We start from the raw sequence: 14,080 nt of genomic DNA on the forward strand, positions 1-14,080 counted from the left end.
AAAAAACAAGGCAGTACCACATAACACGCTCTTCTCCTTGCCCCCCCCCCCCCCCCCCCCCGGCTGTGTGTCTGTCTGTCCACCATGTCTCTCTCATTGGCTGCCCTCGGCCCTACTTCCTTTCATGAGGCTGCTGCTTCCATTACAGAAATAAAAGCATGACGGCTAATCCAGTTACATGTTCCCTGGACAACACACCCACACAAAAATATCAGCCAGCCGCGCGAGCACACGCAAACGCACGCACATGTTAAGTGAATATCCACACTTACAAAAACACACACACACACGCACACAACTTCAGACTCATTGATTTATGGATGTTGCTGTAAATATATGTATATATGTATGTATATATACCATATACCCACAAACTTTCAGACAAGAAGTGGTTATGACAGCGAGCGCCAAACTTGCACACATCAGGTGGCAGCATTGCATGATACATTTGCGTAAGATTGGAGTTTGATTGTGAAAAAACAAAAAAAAACCTCAAACAACCTCAAACAACCAAACAACCGCAATTCATGAGACATGACGAAAACAGAGTTTATATTTGCAAAAGTACAAGTTTGAAATGAGACACTGGGACGTCTGCTCAGCCATTATTGGATTGAGGGGGCTCCAATTTTGCTGAGGACCTATGACATTAGTTAGTTTAGCTAGGTTATTAGTTAGTTTCTACAGGGTTGAGGGGTGCCCTGTCCGTTGTACTGCTCCCTGGCTATAGAGAAAGTTATTGGGAATTAATGTTTCAATGTTACAAGCTAAGCTAGAGTAAAACAATTTCACTTGAAGTTATCCACATTTGTTTGAAAGTTTGGTTAAATTAGGATAGAAAAAAAATGTGGAAACCAGATATTTACAAAAGTGTCAATTCATCCTTCAGGACGATCTGTGTATCTTTTTAAATTAATAAAGTTCCCCTCTTCTTTTGCTTTAAATGCAGCTGCTAAATCCTTGGCATAAGCTGAAAAATCACAAAGCTGTAAACACGGCCTCACTTGTCCTTCAAGTGCGGCATTAGAGCGAGAACGACGCAGACACTCAGGGGCGATGCTAACCGCTAGCAGCGGCTATAGTCAGATCATCTGCGGAGGCACAAAAAAATGTTTATTGTCTCCATGACCTCCGCGCTGATGGGACGGTGGGTTAATGATGAAGAAAGAAGAGGTTGTCAGACTGGGATCAGTCACGATGAGATACTTGTTAAGGGTTTTCTTTTTCTTTTTTCCCTCCTTTTTCCCTTGCCTTCAAGCAAATGAAGGGAGGAAGTAGAAAAGAGTGGTGAGAGGAAGCGAGTTAAAGAGCAGCCATGTCCTACATGCATGGACAGCCAGGTCACTCCAGATAATTACACCACCTATGGCGCTTCCTCTCTCCTCCATACAATTATTCATCTACAGCATTAACCCCCTCGTTGCTGGGATTTTCAAACACACACACACACACACACACACACACACACACACATATGCAGAGGGAACGTTGGAGGCGGGGGTGGGGTGGTGCACACGCATATTTAAAGTTTAATAGCTATTTCCACACGTCCATTGATTGGCTTAATTGTGTCCTTAATGGGGGCACTTTTTCTTTCTCTAAGTTACACCGCTTAATTCTGCTGCTGTCCTGAAAATGTACGGGGCAAGCTGGAAAGTTCCCAGCTCCCTTTGGGATGCCGAGTGCCAGAGTGTGTGTCCTGATGTCCTCAGCGTCGCACGGGGCTGATTCATGACTTCAGGCAGGACGGAGTGGGACATCATTATATAGGAAGAGGGGGAGGAGGAGGAGGAAGGGAAACACACTGAAGGACACCAAGAGCTCCTTCAAATCCCTCGCTGGCTTGTAATGCTCAGAATGCACGCAGAAAAGTGAACATTAGCGAATGAGATTACGGAAAGCTTCCATAAAAGACTTCTTTATTCATTTATTTATTCATTTATTTTTCTTTCTTTCTTTTTCTTTATTTATCCGTGACCTCGCCAAGAGGTCAGTCAGGGCAGCGTGGAATAGAACATACAAACAGAGCTGCAGCAAAACAAACTAGCACATTCAATTAAAACACAGGCACCAATCAATGGTCGTTCACAGTTTGTCTTTCCGGAGGAGGGGAAGGCTCCAAGTGAGATTAATTCCCAGAGTTTTAGTGGAGCTGTAGTTTACTCCAAACTGGCACTAAAACTACAGAATATGTAACACAACTGTGTGTGGGGCTCAACGTACAATCGCAGCAGCTTCCTTTTGGGGGGAACATAAGGAGTTTGAAGACGTGAAACATTATGTGCAACGAAAGACCGAAGTCCAACTCTGGTTGCTGAAAAATAATGGAGTGGGGAAATGCAGTCGCGCAGTCACACGTGAGCGCCTGTCATGTTTGTGCTGTTGCGTCACTCGTCTTTAACCTTTAATCCCGCGTTCCCTCTCACGGCGCTGCGATTTATGAGTCTTCACAGCTCTCTTTAAATGATCTCCAACCTGTGTGCTCCGCTCCCGGGGGAAGGTGAGCGCCCGTCATCACACCGTTTGCAGGCAGTCAGCGTGATTAGCATAATACACGTGGCCGACGCAAATCTGCCTATATTTGGAGTGGTTTGGGAAAGCGTCTGAGCTTTCCCGTTAGATCGTTTGAGTAAATAATCAAGTGTGTTTCGTAACAGCAGCATATGATGAAAAAAAGTCACTTCCCAAATATATCATTCAATAACTTAAGAACGCACAAAGATAAAGTTCAAACCTGGCACTTAAGCAGGAGGCTGTAAACGGAGATCTCACATGCAGTTTCATCATATAAAACTTTTCACTGTAGTGTGAGATGAAAAATAAAGGGTTATGATCTTTTCACTTTATCTTTCGTAACCCTGTTTTGCTTTCCCAGCACTGCAGATGGACAGAATTCTGGCAGGGGATGGAGAGGGGAAGAAAAAGAGAACAAATGAGGGGAACGGTAATGACAGGAAGAGAGTGCGTGTGGAGGGGTTGGGGAAGCTAAAAAGTCAGTTCTTAAATATAATAACCATGTCATGGCCTGATTGGTTTGGTGTCTCCATATTCAAGTCAGTGGAGTGGGAAATGAGCAAGAGACGGAAAGAAATGACGGCACAGAAGAGGTAAAGGGAACAGTGGATGAATCAAGGGGAGAAGTGCAGGAAAATGTGGAAAAAATAAAATAATGCAAAAACATTTAAACAGTTGCCTCGATGGTGGTGCCGAGCTCAGCTCGCAACCGATGGCTAAGATGCCAGAGGATCCAGTGGTCATGCAAATGTTGCAGTTCCACAAACTATGCATAATTAAAAAGTGCTTAACTCCGGCTGAGGAGGTCAATGTGAGGCAGACCTTTCTTCGTTGTGAGCAACAGTAGAGAGTAAATTGCATGAGCCATTCGTGCCTGTTGATCAAAGCTGCAAACGTGTAAGACAATGAAAAACAAATGACGCTACCTTAAATCATTCACTTCAAGAATTATTTGAGCGATCTGAGGTTGCTGAGGCAACTCCCTAAATTACAAAAAAAAGGGCGAGCTCAGGCACAAACAACAACAACAACAGCAGCAGCAGCAATAGGATAATAACGCGCAAACTGGTGCCAGAGATAAATGAAAGCTCTGCTTTTCCTCATTACACCGGCTTTGAGCTTCGGCCTCAGACAGGACGTAATGAGCAGCAGGACAGACAGTCATTAGCCTAAATAGCTGCCGCGGCAGGGGAAAGTCACGTGACTTCCAGACGACGACATCTGAAGCTCCGTAAAGGAAAAACGTTAAGCCTCTCTCTGCAGGGCAAGAAAAACTCTTTGGAATGAAATGTGATTTTGCATTTTGGGCACTTAATTTGTACTCTGCAGCTGATTGCTCAACACAAACGACAATACTTTCATGGTTTTATTTTTTTAAGTCGTCATGTCAACCTGTTGTGTCCATTGACTGCGTGTGTCGATAAGGGAGTGTACAATGTTGCCCAATATTTGCAAGATCAAAACATCAAATCCAAACATGGACTCTGTGTCCAAACAAATGGGCGTTCCGACGGTGGTTGTGTTACAAAAAGGCTTTTACTTTAGTGGCGAGCTGCTATTTTACGGAGATTAACAGGTAAGAATTCTCTAGTGTCATGTATTATCGTTGCAATGACATATTGATAATTTGATTTATTATGATTTTCTCCTTTTTGCAACAATTCTACTACAATAAACAACTGTCTATTTGCCAACTCTCTTCAAATTCAATTCAGCTGACTTGATTCTCTGGGCAGCTGTTATTCTGACATTAATTGCTCACCTTTGATTTACTTCAGTTACCACAAACTTTCCATGATGAGGTGCTCTGCAGTGTTTTGCCTTGCTGTCAGCTTTGCCCTGTTTGGAGTTGGTAAGTAAACAAAAGGAGAACAGTCAAAAAGAAGCAGCAACAATTTATAAGGCGACTTTTCTCTCTCATCAATTTTGAGCTATTCATCGTTCTTTCTTTTAAAAAGCCCAGATGTGCATTTACAATCTTCGTATTTTTCAAAATACAAAGTGAATATGTAGCCAAATCCTGTGAAGATAAATTTCTGGAAACGCAAACTGCTGAAATTTCACGTCACTTTCACAACAAGTGTTTCTGCTTCACGTACTTCAAACAGCTCCATCTCTGTCAGCTTTGAATCCAGCACCAAAAAGTTGACCACTACCGTCTGACTGCGGGCTGTGAGACGCGTTAATGTGCCGTCTGCTTTGTTTCTTAAGGGCTCTCGCTGAAGTGTTACACCTGCCCCGAGGGCCAAAATGACACCTGTTCCATCGAACAGGAGTGCAGCCTATTGGAGAACAGCTGCCTCAAACTCACCAGCGAAGGTAAAACAAAACTAAAAAAACAAGCTTACATTTGAATTTTTGTGTGTCACTGGCTGTCACTAAAATACAAACTGCATTACATGTGTGCAACAATTTGCCAAAACACACACACACACACACACACACACACACACACACACACACACACACACACTTCTTCTAAAGTTGCATCTCTCCCTCTGTCTGCTACCACAGAAAAAACCTACACTTCATGCATAAGGCACGCGGACTGTGACTTCATGACACTCAGTGTCAGATTTCCCCTGCCCAGATTCACCTTCTCATGCTGTCAGTCTGCACTCTGCAATGGAAAAAAGAAAAAAAGTGTATTTCGGAAATTTATGGATATGATGGGCTAAGAGGCTGCCATGAGACAGAAGCGGCTGTGGCGGCAGCGGCTGTTCTCAAGCGTCGAGTTCACTGTTTAATGTAACATGTCACTCAGTACAAACAGTCCGGGTCAGAGTGCTATGTTCAGGAGAAAACTACGTCAATGAAACTAAAAATATATATATATATATTTTTTTTTACTTGTACCACAAATTACTTCAACACTCATTTTCAAAGCACATCAAACAGGCAAAAATAAAAAATAATAGAAAAATAAATACCAAAAGGGTATTATTTTCCTTTCCCTTACAATATTATATCACTTGACTGTGCCAAGCCATGGATGTGTTTGTTCTGCCTTGTGTTAAATCCTCACTGTTTGCCACATTGGAGGACCTGCAAGGAGACGTTTGGTTTTGATTTGCACACAGGTGGAAAACTACGACATCTAGTGGCGAAATGTTGTTTACAGCGCAAACAAAATTATTAACACAGGAATTTCCTTGAAGCTACACCCTACGTTTAAAACTTCAGTTTGACCTTGCGTTGTCTTCTCCTAGGCTAAAGGCCTATATTCTTTACTTCTTGCTTTTTTTGGTATTAATTTTTTTTGTGGCAGACTTATGTCCCACCACCTCAGGTACACTTTCCTTGTTTGGACAAGTGAACACAACACCTCAACATGAAAGTCAGGCCTCACTTCAGTTGCGGTGGAGAACCTCTCAAAACCCTCTAGATTCAAGTTCTGAGACCAGCAGGTGCACAACAGCTTCTAAACACTCAAAAGAAGGCAAATATACACAAATTCCTGCTGCGGCTGCCCTTGAATAACAATTCAAACACTGCAGTGACCGTCACCACAAGCTTCAACATCCTTTCACAGCACTTCTCAAGAGTGTGCGTGTGTGTGTGTGTGCGTGTGTGTGTGTGTGTGTGTGTGTGTGTGTGTGTGTGAGAGAGAGAGAGAGAGTGTGTGTCAGTAAGGCTGCTTTTGTACTGAATGAGTATGTGTAATGCCTTTAATTGTTGGCTTTAATTAAAAGAAGGACAACAGCTGTTACCTGGAACAATCTGTGTTTGACTTGCAGCAAATTACCGGTAACTGAGGGCGTCGTGCACAAAATAGTGCAAAGTCGAGAAAATCGCAGATGATCGGTGTGTTTCAAAGCTCATTAAGGCGTCTCAACCACCTGTCTTGGTCCTGCTGTCTGTTCCCCTACACATCATCCCAACTCTGATAGTGAAAGCAACCAGCAGAACAGATCGCGGAGGCTGGAGTGAGTGTGACACCTACTGACAGCGAGGTACAGATCTTTCATGTTTGAAGGAAACATTTGCTTCCAGACGCTAAAGACGAGCTCCCAAAACTAAACTAAAAAACAAAGCCACGTCTGTTGTTGATGCAGCCAATTGAACCCGAAGCACATTGCAAACAACAGCAACACAATGCTTAATCTGTCTATAAACAGACGTGTACATTTGTATCAGATCCCTTGCTAAAAACTGATACACCCCCTCTCCACCCTCCCACCCCGAAAACAAAAACACTTAATTGTGCATATGCTGCTTTTGTGTGTCCCGTCTTCCTTTGTGACTGTTGTGTCTTTCTGCCCGTCAGTCACAATTCACTCATTAGAACTCTTGGGGAGAGACAAACAGCTCCGTACTTTTTAACTGCAACAGGACTTGAAAGTCCTCCGCAGCAGCTGTGAAACTTTCCCAGGTGATGCGAGCTACAGGTTCACTCACCTCTTTCAGATCCCTAATGAGCTTCACGGCGCCTCCCTGTGGCCTCGTGTACTTGGTTTTTTACATCCGTCGTCCTCGCGCTGAGGCGGCAGTTGCTTTTTTTTGTTGTTTTCCTCTCCCTGGCTTCTGCTGTGCGCTCCGGTAAAAAACACAAAATCTCGGCATTTCATTTAAATATATACTGTGTATAGATCTCCTCTGATCCTGGACCAATTAGTTTCAATGCAAAACAGAGAGGGAGGAACTCTTCCTCTCTGTCTGTCACCTTTCTTGGGTGATTTTATGTAATATTTTTTTTGTCCAAATGTGTCTCAATCTAAATGCGTGTCAATCTAATTCAGACTTTTCGTCAGTAAATACACCTGGGGGTTCCAGTGTTAATTTTATTGACGAGAAATTTTCGTCATAGTTATCGCCAACAACCTTTTATTTAGATGATAACTAAATAGAAATTCATCCACAAGGACTTAGACGATGACGAGGTGTATTGACATTTTTGCCAACGAATAAAAATGAGGCGAAAAGGCCAAAGACCAGATCTAAAATGATTATGATATTAGATCGACTAAAACTAGATTAAAGCTGAAACGATTTGTATGATTAAATTACGACTAAAACTAAATCAAATTTTGCTGTCAAAATTAACACTGCAGGGGTCTACATTTTTTGCTTTGTGCACTCTGAAACCTGTATAAGTTTGATCCATGACCTTTAGACAAAATTTCTCATAGGCATGACTGAAAACCACAAAGATATCAGGGCAAGTTCAGCACGTGACTTTACAGCAGGGGCAATGTTTGAATGAGCGAGCAGCTCTGCGCACATCCCTCCTCTATTAGCCTCACACTGTGTGTTGCCTTTCAACAAGCGGCCTGCTCCATGTGTGTGTTTCTGACACGTGCTCCTGCAGGCACTTCAAATAAAATCCCCCGCCACTTTCTGAGCTGTTTGCTTTATTAGCCGGCCGCCGATTAAGTAAGAAAATGGAAGTGCTTGTGATTTCTATTAAAATGTAGCTCTCGCTTCCACTAACTGAGGTTCATCAGCGTTATACTAACGTCACCCTTACTCACAGCTTGGTCTCTTTGTGCGTCTGTGTGTGTGTGTGTGTATGTGTGTGTTGGTTACACGGCCAGATTTCCTCTTTGTCTTGGTTATATTTAATGACCAGTCAAGCATGGAGGACCAAAGGATCCGAGGTCAGGGGTGAAAAGGGGGCGTGTGTGTGTGTGTGTGTGTGTGTGTGTGTGTGTGTGTGTGTGTGTGTGTGTGTGTTTGCCATCCAACTTCCACCGACTCCTCAGAGCACCTAACACAAAAGGTTGCGAGTCACATCAGGTCGGAGAACCTGCAGCAGGATGATCAGAACCACAAAAAACCCCAAACCAACTCTTGGTCCGGTGACAGTCTGAGCTGTTCGCTTGGCAAGCCATACCTGTACTGTGAACAGTCAAACAGACAGGGGCCTCCAATACAAAAAAGTTCACAAACTTCTATGTCGCATTTGCCAACATGCATTCAAATTCCGGAAATCAAACAATAATTTCATGCGCAAGAACAGCTGAAACGCTGTATGCTGGATTTGGTCGTTAGCTAGTTTTTCAGTGAGGTGCGATAACAAAGAGAAAACACAGAGATGACGTCAAGAGTGAAACATGCACGCACGCACGCATGCACACACACACACACACACACACACACACACACACACACACACACACACACACATGCCAAAGCTCCCATACGCCTTTGGTCCCCATATGGAACCTCCCTTGAGAGAAAAAAAAGCTATCAGGGAGACGTGTTCATGTTTTTTTTTGCGTGTGTGTGTCTGTGTGTGTGTGTGTGTGTGTGTGTGTGTGTGTATGTGTGTGTGGGTAGGGCCCAGTGCACCAGTCTGGAAATAGGGGACACATTAATCTTATTTGTCATAACCTGTCCCATGAGATGCTCGGACCCCCCCTGTACTCATACCCACTCACCCAACACCCACACACACACACACACACACACTGACCCCCTCCTGTGTGCTATCGGTATCTGCGCTGGACAGACAGAGAGAGTGAGGCTAATTACATGTGAGAGTTAAGACGGTGGAAACAAGACAAAGACTGCGCTGCTGCTGCGTGTGTGTGTGTGTGTGTGCGTGCATGCATGCATGCATGCCTGTGTGTGTGTGTGTGTGTGAGAGAGAGAGAGAGTGTGTGGCCTTTGTTTGGGTCACAATATGATTCACTCCGCCGTCATTTGCTGCCACTATAACTCACAAGCACAAATCACTCTGACTTCTCATTAATCCATGTTGGTATACCAACTTGTGTGTGTATGTGTGTGTGCGTGTGTGTGTGTGTGTGTGTGTGGTGCACAGGACAAAGGGCCATTTCGCGGCACCTTCTTCCAATCGCCATTGGTTTTACTGGTTGACAGGCCACAGAATGCCAGATGAAGGCCGAGCCTGAAAACAAACCAGAAGCCAAAAACAGGCTCAGTCCAAATAAAGACATCATCTCTCACAATAACTATTAATATTTACTTAAAATTCATTCCCAAATGTAGCTTTAATGGATATTGCAGACACATTTTCTCTTTTTCCTGCGCTTCTTAAAGGCAGATGTCTGCAGCCACGATCCTGACAACTGTGGAGAAGAAGTGCAGCCATCATCTCCCGACACCTGTCATTTGTCTAATTATTTGTCTTTTTCTCCCAAGTCTCCCCCCTCAGCCTCCCTCCGTCTCCCCTGGCAACCCCGACCCACCTCGGCCTCCCTCTGTCTGCTCGTGTCCTTTCCTCCGTTCCTTCCTTCCTTCCTTCCTTCCTTCCTTCCCTCCTCTTCCTCTCCCCTCGGGCCAAACTGCTGCTATCAGATTTCTCTCTGCTTGGCTCCTTTTCAATTAGACTTGCCCCCCCCCCCCCCCCCCCCCCAACACCACCACAATAACTCCCCGACCCTCCAATTCATGTCGTTCTTTCTTTGTGCGTGGATGGATGCGTGTGCCCAGTGCGTGTCTGTGCCGGCACCTCAGCAGAAGGCGCTGCGGTGGATTCCATTGAGGAGGCGTTGCCCTCCACCTCCCGCCCACCCGCCCGCCACCGAAACTCTCACAAAAATGTGGCGGGCATCTTCCTTCTTTTCTCCCTCCTTTTCTCCTCTCCTCTGCTTTCCCCTCCGCTCTGACTCTGACTCACTCTATTAGGAGGGATGAGCGCATTACGGCTGACAGATGATTGCGTTATTGGTGATATCATCTCGTGTGCCACGGGGCCGCGTGCCACCTTCCTCTCCCTGTGAAATGCCGGCGCTCGCAGAAATGATTGAGACCAGAAATAACTTCCGACGGTGGCCGTGATTATGCACACAGCCGGTGAACGAACCCGTGCGGCTCAGATGTTATGAAACTGTGAACCGGGTTCGGAATTTTTTTTTTTTCCTACAATAAATTCACAAAAAAGGTGTTCTTTAAACTTTGTAAACTTTATTGCGGACTCCAAAAATAGGAATTTCTGCCATGTGTGTCCCAAGAATGATCTATGTCTCTGTCACAGTGGACTTGCAAGAAAAGAGAAAAATTTCATAATTCTTTAGCTGGATGCACTTTTTCAGCAAAGCGTGTGCTGAAACAAAGAAGACATCTTTTTTTTTTTTTTTTTGCCATATTGCGTTTATTTATTTATTTTTTACATTTTTGCAGCAACACAGCCATGTTTAGACAATATGAAATGAGAACCAATTTATTTGAGATGTGTGTGTGTGTGTGTGTGTGTGTGTGTGTGTGTGTGTAGTCCATAAGATAGCCTGGGGGTTAATTAGAGAATAGTAAACAGAACACATGTGGCAGCTTAATATCCCCTCTGCCTTACAGCTTATTTCACACCCCACCCGCTCTGTTGCTCTCTCCCCGTTGTGCGTGCACATGTACATGCGCGCACCCGCGTGTGTGTGTGTGTGTGTGTGCGGACTATCTGTGCATCTCCCAAAGGCTCGCCCCCTCCTCTGCACCCGCCCACACGCAGCCTGTGCCGGTGCAGGTGTGTGTGCGGTTCCGAGGTAATTTAAACCAGATGAGGTGGTGCCTCCCGGCCTGTGGCCCCCGTCACTTCATCAATATCGACGACATGAAGGGACGGAGGAATGAGGGCCTGGATGGATGGATGGATGGATGGATAGAGGGCTAGAGGAGAAAGGCAGAAAGCATTGTCCTTTGGGACCAGACAGACAGCAGAAAAATAATAAGACATCTATCTATCTATCTATCTATCTATCTATCTATCTATCTATCTATGAAGTTTAATTTCGCAGTTGCCCTTGCCTGTGTGGCAAATCCATGGCAACAACATATTAGAACAGATGAAAAACTAAAATAAAAGGTCAACAAACAATATACTGGTGTTCAGCAACTTGCACCAGACAAAAACAAAACAAAAAAAAAATAGGATTCAAGTGTTCAACAAAAGGTCCAATCAAATAACCCGGTGTTATAATTTGACTTGCTTTTTCACTTTATGCAAATGAGAAGTGCTGCAAAATTGGTTTCTAATGTGTAACATCACTGTATTTTTTTTTAAATTTCTTTTTGCAATGTGGTTCCAAAATTTTGGGAACCCTCTTTCAAGAAAGTAAGAGCCAGTTTTCTGCAAGCACTAAATATTCCACCGACCACCAGGAAATTCTCTCTCCTGCAAACATTCATTTTCAAGCAGCTGTTCATTTTATCGTCTGCCTTGATTCCTGCTGCGGACAGTCCAAATTTCGCCCCCGCCGGGCGTCCGTCCCACTCTGAACTTCAGCGGTGGCGTGAGCTTGAACCTGCGACCGAGCAACAAAAGACCAATCTGTTAGACCAATAAATGAGCAGTCAGGTGTGTGTGTGAGAGTGTTTACGAGCAGTAAATGAACACTCTCTCTATCTCTCATCTATCAAAGACTTGACACCAGGAGCAGCTGTGAGAGGCGCACACACACACACACACACACACACACACACACACACACGCGCGCGCGTGCGCGCACACACACACACACACGCACACACACATGCACACACACACTCTCTTCTACTTTAGCAATTTAGGATAATTAGCCAACTATACAATGTCCTCCTGTGGTCCCCAGGGGTTCTGTGGGCTGAGTGTGTGAGTGTGGTGTGTGTGTGTGTGTGTGTGTGTGTGTGTGTGTGTGTGTGCGTGCGTGTGCGCGCGTGTGTGCGTGTGTGTGCGTGTGTGGGTGAGGGTGAGGATCAGCTGTGTTAAGCGTCCCGTGACATCTAAACTACTAATTCATTGCTACATTAACGGCATTGATTAGCATACGGCTGTAGACCCATTGACAGGGTGACATGCAGACACACACACACGCACACACACGCGCGCACATATCAGAGGAAGGGGCTTTGATTCCTTCAGGGTTTTTTTTTTTTTTTCTTCTTCTGTTTTTTTTTAAAAGCATCCAGACCTGCTGGTGTGTTCGCTAAAGTACAAAAGATGCCACCAGCATGAAAAAACACAACATTCATACAATGATTTTCTGCCCTTGCGCAGACCAAAATTACAATACTGACACGGTGATTTCACCCGAGCTGGACAACACTTTGCCTCCTGCTTGGTGGTGATGGATGCAGGTCACCGCTGGTTTATACAAGAGCACCGTGTTGGATTTTGTGTATCTGATGACTTTAGGGAGACCCACACCGTCTCACCTCCATGTTGCTCCCCGGAACAAACACGCGGAGATTCCTCATTGTGCGTGAAGACGTAATGATGCGCGGCTCCTGAGGCCGGCCGCCCTGCTGCGACAAGAGCCAGGTGCTGATGGGAGGAGGGAGAAATCAAGCACCAAATCAATAACATCCTGATTGGAGATGATTGCGCCCTCACCCCAAACCCCCACATATGTTTTCAAGTGTGTGCATTGCATACATACTGTATTTCCTGCCATTGTGCTGCCCCCCTTCTCACAAGACAAGACAAACTAGGAAAATATTTCTTCTCTTTTTGGTTTTTTTTAGGGAAAAAAAAAAAAAAAAAGGCTGTTTCTTCCAACTTGTGTTGCTTCAGAACTTTGATCGCTGTCCGCCGCCTCTCCAAAGTGAAACGGGAGCGAGAGGCAAAGAGACAGACAGCGTTTCACTGTCTGTGTGAATCTGATCCCAGCCTGGCCCACTTCTTCTTTACCTCCCCCTTTACTTCCACCTGCTCGCTTTTGCCCTTCGTTTAAACATGCTGCTGTTGTCGCCTGGTTCATTTCTGAATGACCAGCTGCAATTTAAATGGGATTGCGCCTCAGATTTAGGTTACAACCTCTGCTGCATCCTCCGATTTGTTCATCCTCTCAGCAGGCAGAGATCCGTGTGCTGACACGAGCCTCCGCACCCCACTGTCACAGCCTGAGCTCGCCGAGACCCCCCTGCCCCTGAAAACAACCAAGAATGTTTAATAAAAGGGCATTTTATAGCATTTCTTTTGTTTCAAATGCAATTAAAGAGGCTCTTTAGGCTGCATTGACTTATATTTCTAGAAGTAAGAAGTTTCCATTGAACAGTTGGATTCAGATTCATTATGAGAAGCTTCATGCAGTCCGAAATGTCCAAAATAAGCCTCCCCCCCAAAAAAAAGGGAAAAAAAAGAAAAAGAAAAAGCAGCAGGTTTATTTTACGTCAGCGGAGCTGAAAAGGATTTTTTGAACAACTAAACATGCAAACAAAACAAAAGCTATTTCTCTTTCACGTTGCCTCAGGTTGTGTCTGAGGTCACGTCGACATATTGATTACAAAAGAGGCTGTTAATCTCCGCCAACAACTCAAGACTCAACTCAAGATGTTCTCAAAGAGCCAAGAGTAAAACTGGGAAAGAAAAGAAAATCCCTCCTCCAGGCACTCCAGAAAGCTGAGAGGCAGTAACAGGAAACGCAAACTGGAAGTCAGGCCAGGGTTGAAAATATTCCATCTTATTTAATCAAATGGGGACCTAACCACAGCAATGCCATGAGATCGATGTTACAATACACATGAGATGCTAGTTTTCATTAAAAATTGTCTTTAATGTGATAAGAATCAGTTGTAATGAATGAAAACAAATCAGATATTTGTGTTTCTTTTTGGAGAATATATTAATTTTACCCTTGTGTGGAATTTCTGGTGACTCACTAAAAAGGCCACTTATTTCCCACAGTTA

This window comes from Nelusetta ayraudi, unplaced genomic scaffold (genome assembly GCF_046127955.1).
Source record: "Nelusetta ayraudi isolate G7.1 ecotype Tasmania unplaced genomic scaffold, CSIRO-AGI_Nayr_v1 ptg000135l, whole genome shotgun sequence".
Classification (NCBI taxonomy): Eukaryota; Metazoa; Chordata; class Actinopteri; order Tetraodontiformes; family Monacanthidae; genus Nelusetta; species Nelusetta ayraudi.